Source organism: Prorops nasuta, unplaced genomic scaffold (assembly GCF_024137725.1).
Source record: "Prorops nasuta isolate Cenicafe-Biocafe unplaced genomic scaffold, Cenicafe_Pnas_1.2 PNAS00003, whole genome shotgun sequence".
Taxonomy (NCBI): Eukaryota; Metazoa; Arthropoda; class Insecta; order Hymenoptera; family Bethylidae; genus Prorops; species Prorops nasuta.
In genome coordinates, this window is record NW_027116800.1 from 1,616,284 (window position 1) to 1,628,667 (window position 12,384).

The window sequence follows — 12,384 nt, forward strand, 5'->3', positions numbered from 1 at the left end:
ATATAAAACAATATTCGAACGACAGAATTAATTGTACCAAAACCAATAAATCCTCTCATCTTTTCACATTCGCTTCAAACCTCTCGTGTTTACCTTTTCCCGAGTGTCCAACTTGCATGAAAAATTTCTTCCTATCGTATTATCACACTGCAACAAACGAAGAGGTACAGGTAAACCGACTTGCGAAGGATATAGAGTTAACTTAACCACTAAAAAACCAGTAAAGCCTCTCTTCTCTCTCGATTCGCTTCACACTGCCGCGTTTAATTTTTCGCGAGTAACGCACGCTCGCTCCGTGTGTTGTACACTTTACCGAATGAATAGACACGCGCGGACGGACGGACGAATCGGCGTAGGAAAAACAGAACAAGATCTATACCACTAAAACCGATATAGCTTCTCTTCTCTTCCATTTTGCTCCACCCTGAATCTCGCGTTTACCTTTTCGCGAGCATTGAACACCGATTAGATATCTCGCCCTTTTGTACAAACACAGATTATTGTTACTTCCAGAGCCCCCCTCTCGCGTCCTGCATACACGAAAATTGCGCAACAGCACGGATTTGTAGTGCCTTTATCGACGTAAAAATGGCAATATCAACAAAGGCACAGTGGTGCTTTTCGATAAGGATATCAACGCTTGGAATAATGATGGAAGGAATATTCTGTACTTATACCATCGTACGTAGACTATAAATATGTATATATATATACATATAGAATCGTTAGACTCACCAGTCTCGGATCTCCTGCCAGCTGATCGGGTTTACGGGCGTGACGACCCCATCCACCGTCGAACAATTACGGCGGGCATCAGGAAGCTCTCCGTTCTGCAAACAAAAGCAACAAGTGTGCACGTTAGTTTCGCTCCTGCTACTCCCATCCCCACCCTCCGACTGTTCTCGCTCCCATTTTCGCTCGAGCTCCCGTTCGCGCCTCGGGGACTCGCCAGCTCCGAGGAAACAATTCGTCCAAAGAAAAAACCAGTTAATCGCTGCTATACCGTGGCTGGAATCAATTTGCTACAATATATCAGCCTCTCATCCAACGAGTTTAATTATATGCGTTTGTGGAAAACCGGTTTCACCAACCAACACGGCGACCCTTTTGTTTTCTCTTGTCTTCTCAATTTATCAAGCACGAGATTCTCTCCTGCCAAAACGCAAACTATGACCAAGAGTCGACGAATAATCATCCGTGGATACTGTGGGACCAAGTATACATCGTCATAATTAAGTTGTATATAGTTTTAAAAATTCATCGAGGTTTTCGTAAGTATATATAATAGATGAAGAATAAGAAGAAAGCTTTCTTGAAGAATCGAGAATCAAAGACCGAGAAGACAAAGGACGATGATGATTCGCGTGGAAATAAGATGGATAAAAGTAAGTGGTAGATTACACGGGATTTCTGAGAAGATGTGTACTACGTCACTGTCCTTCTCTTTCAAACACATTGACTCCGTCCTTTTCCTGCCATCCCCAGCCAAGCCCTCCTCGAGTTTTAACGTTTTCGTCCGCGAGCCCCGACATTCCATTTGCATTGCGTGGAGCTCTTCGCGATAAATCAAGTATTTTACGAAAAATCATCGCTCGCTTGTACACGGAAGGTACAGGTTACACGAGCTGCTTTCTCGCTTTGCATTATCCATGCTCATTGTCCGAAAGAAGAGTCCCGAATAAAGGAGAAAAATGCAGAAATTTTCAGAGTATATAAAAAATGCAGTAAAATGAAGGAAGCAAGTGCAGCATATTATATATATATATATAGGAATGTGAAGAGTGAATCCTGCGGCAAGGCACCTGCTTTCCGACACGCGATAGTCGTATCGGTAAACGCGCATTATACTTTGGTTTTTCCGTTTGCTGAAAGATGATTTTTAAGGTTTCCGGGCCGAGCATCGTTTCGCAGAGCACTTGGCAATTTGCGGAGCCACGAATGGATAATCGACTGGTTTGCGGCACGGCACGCGTTCTCGCTGCCGCTGCTGTTGCTGTTGCTCTCTGGTAGGGGTATGCGGGAGGGGAGAGAGGGGGTTGGGTGGTTGCCAGAGGGAAGAATCATTGTCTGCTCTGCATGCGATCGGTCAAGAAAGAAGGAGGGCTCGGTAGGCGAGAGAGTTGACTGCTGGTAGGTGACTGGACTTGAATCGCATTGCATTGCATCGTTTGTATACGATGAGAGGCGAACGAAGCCGAGGCGAGCCGAGTCGTGGTGGTATGGCAGCTCTCGGTGAGAGTCGAGGAGAGTTGCGTTGCTCTCGAAGGATGTTCAATGTTGAATGTTGGAGTAGGAGAATAAGGAGAGGAAGGAGAATGAACAAGAGTAGGAGGAGGAGAAGAAGAAGAAGAAGAAGAAGAAGAAGGAGCCAAAGCCGAGCAGTGGCGGCACGGCCGGTGTGGTCAGGTGGCTCGCAAGGACGCGGCAGGCCATTCACCCGTTCCCATCCCTTTCCCCTCCGACCACCTCTTTCTCCTCTCTCTCTCTCTCCCCACCCCACAGCTTTATCTTCTCTCTTTTCCCTTCTCATTCCCCCTACCACCTACTCGATTCTATTCTCTACTCTACTCTACACTCTCTCGGCAGTCTCAGCTTCTGCCACCCAATCCTCTCTCTAACTCCTTCGACTTCAGGAATGAAGTAGAGATAGAGATAGAGATAGAGATAGAGAGAGAGAGAGAGAGAGAGCGGTTGTCAGGTGGGATCTGGGGAATGGAAAAGGACCAAATGCCCCCTTCCCCTCCCACCCTCTCTCCTACGTTTCTCCTGGTTTGACTGCCTGCTTCAATTCCCCGCTCTACCACCATCGAACTTGCACGAGCTAAGTCTTAACTGAATTACCGGTATTCGTACTCCATGGAATCCCTCGTACCGGACTCTGTATTCCTCGTGTAAACACGATAATTGGGCTGTTACACTTTGCTCGCGTATTCCGTAAGATCTCCCTAATCCCATTTCAACATTTTTTCTTTTTAATTCCTTTCGTTAGATACGCGCATATATATATATATATTTATTAATGAGAATTATTTAAAGATTACTTTCAAATGGACCGTTCTCTCGAAGAAACTTGATTTTTTCCTCGATAATCCACGCGTGACATTCAAGTATTACAAGGCAAGCAAAGGATTCCTCTTTCAGAGGAACACGAGAGACAGATTGGCATTCTCGTAAACGTTATTAAAGACTATTAAAGTCAAGATCTATGATTATAAACAAGAATAAAACAGGTTTGCTCGTTTACGGGTTAATCCATCTTTAATTTAATAGGGCAAATTGTGGAAACGAGCAAACGCGCTCTCAGGCATTCTGGTGCTCGAGCATAAATCTTAGAATCCGGAAAAAGACACGGTTGATGGTTGGTTAATGCGTTAATACGGGCCTCTCGACGATTCGTTTGGATTAGCGTTGCGAATTTCTCACCTTATGACCTTTCATCGTTGCTCGACCTCTCGGACGAGTATTACTTTGCGTGCCGATAACCAGTATAACCAGCGACTAATCTCTCCAGATACTATACCAAGTTTCTATATCGACCATCAGTACACAGTTATACGTGCGTCATTTAGACATTTTTCTGCCCTTCGTTCTCGGCCAAGGCCCCCAACGCGAGAAAATCAAAACGTCTTTTGTCCATCATTTTGGAAAGAAATAAGATTGTACTTGTGTATACAACAGCGTTCCTTTTATAATGGAGCGAGGGAGAATATGAAAAAAATGAGTGATTCTTATTACCCCGCAGGAGCTAATAATCGGGTGTATTCGCAGGCGTGTCCCAGGCTCGAGCGAGGCGAACCGAGATGGAGAGAGGGAGATCGAGGTAGAAAACGCACGCGAGAAACGCGTGGATCGGTGATGTAGTTAACAGAGGAATATCGAGGATCGGGATTGGTTGGTAGACGCATGTCAACGCAGGTAGACGATAAACAGCAGCCAGTGGCTGTTATTAGCTTTCTTTTTCGTAATACGTGGCCTGTCAACGGCAGGAAATAAGAAGTATTCGTCGGAGTTGACTTTGTCAGCTGGCAAAGTAACAATAACCGGTGCTTGCACGCTCATTCCCCCAACTTTTGGCTGGGTTTCCCTAACAGGATCCTCAGGCTGTCCCTCCCATCATCGTCACCGTCGTTGTTGTCGTCTCGCCGTCCTTATCGTCGTCCTCGTGCAGCAATACAGTCTCCTCTGCTCTGTACACTATACATCTACATCTATATATATATATAGACGTATACTTGGATCGCACCCGCGCGCGTACCCTTTCCTCTCTCTCTCTCTTTCTACCGAGCACGATGCAAGCCTGATGGAGAGAGGGTGCGGATTGGAAGAAGTCGATTGAACAGAAATTGAATGATTGGGGGGCGCGAGCCTCGAGGGCGCTTGATTGTTCATTCAAACAACAATCGTAATTGCATTACACGCCGCCAGACAAGTACCGAGGGAAACGGACGGTAGCTACTACTACCTCTGCGTCTGCACTAGAGTCAATCAGAAAACAAGATGTACGCGAAACACCATTGTCAATGATAAGAGGAAATTTTGCAGATTTTTAATTTAACTTTTATAAATGATTGATTTTCCTCAGTTGTCTAGAATTCTACTGTCTACCGAGAGTGGAAATAATGCTCTATATACATACGTATAGACAAATTAAGGCGAATTTAATGAAGCAAGTTGCGATAGGGTGAATAAAGCAACGGGGAAGCAAATCGAACATGGGGGATGATGGCTCTTGACCTGTGGGAACTGCCACTACTGCGTCAACTACGTGCTAGTACAAGTAGGAGGCTTGTCAACGACTCGTACGTTATTAGGGTTGCGCGTGTCTAGTGGCCAGCTGCAAGAGCTCGCCGATTCCTTCTATTTACGCTGCTATATAGTTGCTAATACGACTCTATTTCTATCCTGCTCTATGTGTCGAAAGTATTCCAGTCTATTTCGTGCATGGTAATATAAGAGCTTGGAGTAAAGCAATGCGTGTTTTGCAAGTGAGTAACACGCAGGCAGGTGTGATAACAGTGTCTATAAGCGTAAACCAAAATGATTTATTTGACACAATAAATTTGATTTAACGTATACGAGTACCCAAGGAGATTCTAGCGTGCGCGTAGGTGAGAAACTCGCAAGATAGCGAAGAATAGTTGGCGCATAATGTTCCTTGGTGTGGTAGCACTGGCCCGTGTAGGTGTTTGCGGACTATCTTTCGAGTATCTGCGTAAAAAGTCTCGGAGAGCAGAGAGAATCGAGTGAGGAGATGTTCAGGGGAGGGTGTGGAGGGGGGGGGGAGTAGGAGAAAACTAATGATTTGCTTAGCTAATATTTGTTCAGCTATGTATTCTTTTTCGAGCCACTTCCTAAATTGAGGTTGGCGCATTGTTGCCGAGTTGACTGCGATTAACATAATAATGCAAACACAATGACACGCTGGGCTTGACGGGACAGGCTCTGTTTGAGCAGGTGAAAATTCCATCATGGTCATGTCGAATTACGTAGGCGTTGAGGTGAGATTCTTATTTGTGTGAGAGGGAGAGTGCGTGCGTGCGAGTTGTTTGTTCGGCAACCATATACCAGTGTAACGCGTGACAATCGTTTTCTAATGCAATTAGTGGTGGCTCGCGAACTTTCGGTGAGCTCGCCTATTCTTGGCCAGTGGCCTTCGCGCTTTTCTTCTTCTTCTTCCACCTCCTCGCGATTGCCCGGTCAGCAACGGCCAACCAAATTATCAAATACGAGGTCGAATCGAGTTATGTAGCTAAATATATATATATATAGTACACGTATTCTCCGAGTGATCGTGCCTTCTATTTAAGAAAATTACACCGTAAGTGCGATAGAACAATCAATCTCAATTAAATTGTCCATAGAACGCGCTCTCTTTTACACGTATAAAGGTGCAATTCCCCTAAGCAGTAATTTTAATTTTGTAACTTAGGCTGCGCGTGTACGTGGTTTGTACGGGAAAATGCATTGTGTGGGGTAAGACACTGGACGTATGTACACACCTATTACATATACTTTATAGGTATGTACTATAGTAAAATACGCTTGGATCGATCGTAATAACTGATGATGGATTGCAGGGATCACGATGCTTTTGCAGATTTTTCTTCCAAGCGAGCGAAGCATTGTTCCCGATGAAGCTCGAGAATAGAACGAGGGGAAAAGTAGCTGATGAGTGAGATGACCCGGGACCAGGGACCTTTAGCGCCGATCAAAAGGATTTTTCTTGCTCTTCTCTGTCTTTTCTCTCTTCCTCCTTTTTTGTCCATTGAATACTTTTGACAGTCGAGAAGAGCGTATCTACACCGGAGATTTCTCATTTCCAGGTAATTAATTTACAATGAACCGGACGAGAGGGGAACTAATCCTTGCTCGGAGGGTTACTTATGGACTTGATCTTCCGTTAAAACCAAGGGGCGTTCTTTCGCCGCAAACAACAAACAGTGGGCTCAGCCGATAATTGAGTACGCCTTAAAACCAGATCTTGCTCACGAGGCGCAATTTATTATCCGCTTCAACATTTTCCTCTCGATTTATCGCTTCTCCCATTACCTGTCTAAATTTGCACTTATGCTCGCGGATGGATTATCTATAGTGCAGGAAGAGAAGGGAGCTGATGCGTTTGGTAAATTAAAGTTATAATGGTGTGTATCGGTGGAGAGGGTAGAGAGCAAAAATAGTTAAAAATCCAACACAGAATCCAGCTGGTACATCCGAGGGATAAAGAAAACTGGCGAGCTAGGCCAATAATCAGTACAGGGGCTAGCGGCCGAGCGGTGTGCACGTAGAGAGGACACTTAATCGTGGAAATAATTGCAAAGTAGCGAAGAAGAAGAGTAACTGTGCGCGGAAAAAGCTGGTACTGCCGGATGTTGGCCGGAAAATGACAATCACTGGACACGCTGGCGTTTCCTCTGTCTGACGTCAATATCTCCCACCACTACTACTATCGCTACACTGTTACGTATGTACGAGTGCATTGGTGTCTCCCGGGGGATGGGGCTGATCGGAGGGATACAGCACGCTTTCCTACCGATAGAGCGAGCCTCCGGCATTTCAACCCCCGAGCTTCAATTTGTCCGACGATCTTTGCGCGTCTATCAGAATTACAGTTCATTCGTTAATACTCTTGTTCCTTTTTTCCCTTCGTCTTTTTCTCCCATTTGCACGTACACTCGCGTCACCTATCACCCCCCCCCCCCCCCTCCCCCTTTATTACACACTCGACAGTACACGCACTTTGTGAGTCTCGCGCTGAAAAGACACACGACGATTAAGATGCTGTCAGTTCGATTACAACCTCCATTGATAATCATCGTGATGGATATATTTATCCGTGTCATCGAGTAATTTTAATTAGCGAGGGTATTTAATTATAGTTTATAAATTGCGATTGGAGAAAAACGCTTAATGTCTTTGTAGAGAGCGGGAATTGAAGGATGATCCGAAGACGAGGCACAAGGGCGAGAATAAGAGGAAGAAGCGAAAGAGCGTAGAAAAATCGATGCTTCTCGATTAGCCGGGGCAAATTCTGCGAGCGTCGAAAAGCCGGAGAGTCGAGATCGATAATCGTCGAGGGGATATCGTGAGAAAAGCCTGTCAATTGACGGTGGACTCGTTAGCCCTGCGGTGATATCATCTGGCGTCGGATCGATACGTGTAATCCTTCTTTCATCGAAGGAGGATGAGGATGAGGCTGAGGAGGGGGTGGAGAACTGGCTGTGGCGTGGAATGGCACGGGGCAGCTCTAATTATACGTCAATTCCTTTTTTACCTGACTCTGCTCGATCGTGTCATCGGACCCAAAAGACGGACGGACAAGTCTGACAAACTAGGGAACTATCGTCGCGTCGCGTCGTCTCGCGATGACTCTGTCATCGTTCGTCGCAGCTGACACCGTCACCACTGGATAAGATAAAGCCCATACGATAAAACCAGTTCGCCAAGCTTTTTCTTCGACATCAGACTCGATCACAATGCGTGTGTCTTTTCACGATCAATATTTACACTGCATTTCCTACATACTACATAGAATATGTATATATATATGTATACATAAAAACACCGTTTGATGCTTTAATAGACTCTTTAGATATTTGGACAAATGACTATTTGCCTTTCGTTTGGTAAACATCATCATCGTTCATCCATCACCTGTGTGGAAAGACCAATTAAGAATCCTATTAAAATTGATAGATTTTTCTTTCCAAATACCAGTTGGAACAAGAGCTATATAATGCTCGTTCGACGAATTTAACGATAGTTTCACTGGGTGAAGTTAGCAATACCAATAAAGTATCTCGGAATTGATTTCAATGTGGAAACCAGGGGATGGTTTGGACTTTCTCAGACACAAAGTCCTTTGCAATTTTAAAGTATCGCAAGGTATAGGAATTATTGATTAAAACTCCCAAGCCAATCAGGCATATTGGCTGGCAATATCTTGAAGATAATTGCTTGATAGTTCCAATTGGTGGAAAGAGTGGGGAGAGGTATAGGCACAACTTTTAATCAGTCAAGACGTTGCTAAAAAATCTAATCTTATTAACACGATTATCTCGAGTTTAATTTATCTGTTTCTAAACTATATAGACAAGAATTAAACAATGTGCAAACTGCGTCTGATCGTTCGGTAATTAAGATTTCCCGAATAGTACATAAATATGATTTAAATGTGAAAAATATATAATTGTATAATGATCATCCAGCAACATTGTTCAGTAAACAATAATAAAACTATCATCGCGAATGAACTACCTATAGCGACGAAGAAGCGAGATAGCGGAACGGCTTAAAGATCCATATAGGCCACTCGGGTGGGCAAATTTTCTACAGTCTCTTTTTTTCATCAGTGATGCGGTCTTTTCCTCCCCACACGCACACTCACCCATACATGACTCTCCTCCTCGTGAAAGGAAGAATATTTCTCTTTGAAACATTAGCAATTCTACGATTGCTACCTTTATTTACAGACGGCCGTCGGTGGCTCCATTCGCGAGCCACTTCCGCTCCCCTCCCACGCTCTCTTACACCTCCTCAACTATTCCGCGTAAAGTTCGCTGTTCACCGTGCTCCGGTGCAGCCTTTCCAGCGAAAGCTCCAGAAAAGAAAGCAGACGTGGCCGGAAGCGTGCAAGCCACCGGTGCCTTCTTACAAAATACTTTAATTAATGACTCCTCGTAACAAATTTACCTTCATTATTAGCACATTCACGCATCGTGCGTCCGTGTATAAAGATTGGGGGTGGGAGGAAAAGAGGGAGAGAGCGAGTGTGCGTACGTATCTACATATATATATATATATATACAAGGCACTTATAAACTTGTACGTAGATAAAACCGCACACAAAGCTGCCATTGTTCGAGACGCTCATAAAAGGCGCCTGTTCTTGCGCGAGCTTTAAATAATTCAATTCACCGAATGCTCGTCCCGCCGAGGGACTCCTACAACCCCTCTGTCCATCGACTCATCATTGCCTTTCGTCTTTGCCCTTTCTTCCCGCAAGCTTATTCGAGCGAAAGCTTTTCTCTCTTTCTCCACTCGAGTTCTTAAGGAAATTATTCTTCCAGGACACCTTTCGATTATTCAAACTCCTCGGTTGTACCAGAGAATGCTTTTCGATAAATGCATATTTATTTACGTTTCGCGATTGAGAGATATCGAGGTTAGATAAGGTAAGATCCTTCCTCTTCTCACGGCAAGTTTATCAATCGAACAAGATTGCCATTGATCGTAACCTTTGAGACCTCTATGCGTGACTAGTTACGTTGCGACGAGATTTCCGCGGGCTCGTGTACAGATACCGCGACACTTTGCTTCTCTCTTATTCTCTTGCCATGTCAATGATGCGCGTCATTGATAAATTGCACTCACTTTTGAACAACGTTGTTCCACTCAAAGCCAATACATGGGTGTACGACTACATAGTGTTGTGTATAACGGTATGAAACGATAATTTCTTGAAAGAATTAATGAAGGGAGAGAGAAGGAAGTAAAATGAAAATATAATTGAACGAACTGTTAAAATATAAAAGACTGAGACCAAGAAAGATGGATTCGTTGTTTATTGGTATAAATTACGTAATTGTCTCATTAGTGCTTCGGAGGGGACCAAAAACAAAGCTGGAAGATCGAAGTGAACGTAACGCTCAGATGTTTAATCGAACTTTATTTAGTGCAATGTAATTTAAACGTCAACCTTTCTACCTGGGTGTAGAATGATGGCCGAAAGTGATAACATCGATTGGCCTGTAGAATTGGCATGGGAAAACAGGATTGCTTTTACAACTGGTTTATTGCTTTGTACTACCTACTTATGATGTTAATGACAGGTGTTGGTCAAAGGAGAAATTGTTGAGTTTTTTTACACGTAAAATTACAAGTATGTACTAAGACAGACGCGCATACTTGGCTCGAGTCCCGTTTTCTATAACGTAACAATGACTTTTTAGACAATGCAAGCCAGTGACAGTGATATATACCATACTCGCTCTTATAGATTAGCTAGGCTATACGTTATTTGGTCAAACGTCAGTGGATGAAAGTTTTGTTATAACTATTTTACTTTTTATGCATTTTTCAAGCAGTCGGCGTGCCATTATTCGCTCGAATGGACACTTAATGTTCTGTGGTAAAGGGAAATAAACTTTGATGATTTCTTATTTCGAATCAATTGTGCGTGACGCCTATCGTGCTCTTTTTAACGCTCTTTTATGCGCGGATAAAAAACCCACTGGAATTATGCTTACTTAGTGCTGGTCCTCTGGCTTCGTCCAATCGAATCGTACTCGTGCGAGATTCGAGCGAACATCGGATATAAAATAATTGCAGTGTTTTTTCTCTCGCGTTGTGGTATTGCCGTTGGATGAAAACGAGAGAGGAGGAAATAAGGTGGCGAGGTTAGGATCCGAAGAGACGCCTTAGGAATTGATGCGGGAGGTTTGATAGGTTGGAAAAGTTAGGTTAGAGAATGGAGGTAAATTGCTGGCGATTGCAAGAGTGGCAGATTCCAGCGAGACAAACAAACGGACGGACGCTGGCGCTCGGTGTTGAAAGGAGTGGAAGAGAGGAGAGAGAGAGAGAGAGAGAGAGAGAGAGACTCGGTGTTTTTGCGTTAGCCGTACAAGTTTACATTTACGGAGTGATTTCCTTATGCGTTGTCAGCCGCTGGCCATTGCAACAGCATCGCAGCGTCCTGGCCGCCCTTGTATGCAGATGCGAGTGCAATCGTTGATTATCGGGGGCCATGCAGTGTCCCATTCGGACTCCTGCTCCTTCCTCTCTTTAACCGGAACAATGGCTCTCTGGTGCAAGGACATTAATGTCTCGCCAATTCTTTTTACTCGCCTCAGTTATCGCGTACAGGTGCCGCGGATCAATGGTAATTGGCCAAGCCAGCTGCTACCTAATCAGGACGACTTGACATTGCGATCTCGAAACCTCGCCTTCTCCTTAACTCGCTTTTGTTCGCCTTTTAACGAATTTCACAAATTTCTCCTTTATCCTCGAGGCCCCGGCCAATCAGGCCGAACGATTCTTTTCTCAATTACCATGCGATTCAACCGTATACACTCGCTCTCTCTTATTTTCATCCTTCGCTGTTGTTTACGCGTTGACGTATATATATCTTTGACAGGAGGGATGATAAATCATTTCGAAAATTATCCTCCTTTCGAATGTAATGATAAGTACTAGATTCTGCCACGATGATTGTTTCGCAACAATGGACTAATTCTATATAGCGTTGTGTGATTCATTGGGTTAATCGAGTGGGACATTTTTCAAGCGTTATACGTAGGTTCTTTTTGAAAGAGGAGGACACTCGTTTCCGGTGATATTCATTTGCGCCAAATAGCGCTATAAAATATCCGAGAACGCTTTATAGGTTATCGGGAAACCTGCCGGATCCGGGTATACTCGTTAAAGCATCGTCGTTTTACGTTAATTGTCAAGTTTGTTGCTCTTGTGTTTTTTGGCAGAGTCCTCTCGCTCAATGATAATTAGACGAGGGTTCGTTCCCGCTGCTCAAATGAGCGGATGTCTCGACTTTTCTTTATTTTCGGCAAAAAAATAACGATTGTTCCGAAAGGATGTGCTTCTTTTACAGGAGAGCCAAAGGTGTGATGCTCGACCAGGAGGAGCTTGGTATTTAACGAGGGCTCATTAAGCAGTTATGAGACTGACGTAGCACACGTTTTAACGTTTCCCCGTGCCTCTTTAAGACGGTGATAATTGAGTAACGAAGCAAAAAAATTGGCATAAAAAACAAAACACAATAATCTACGCGTCTCATCCGATTTAAAAATAACGACCTCACTTACCGTATTTGCAAATGCGGAGTGTTCCTACAAAAAAGAGTCACGTGGGATCGCATAAATTCTCCTCAAT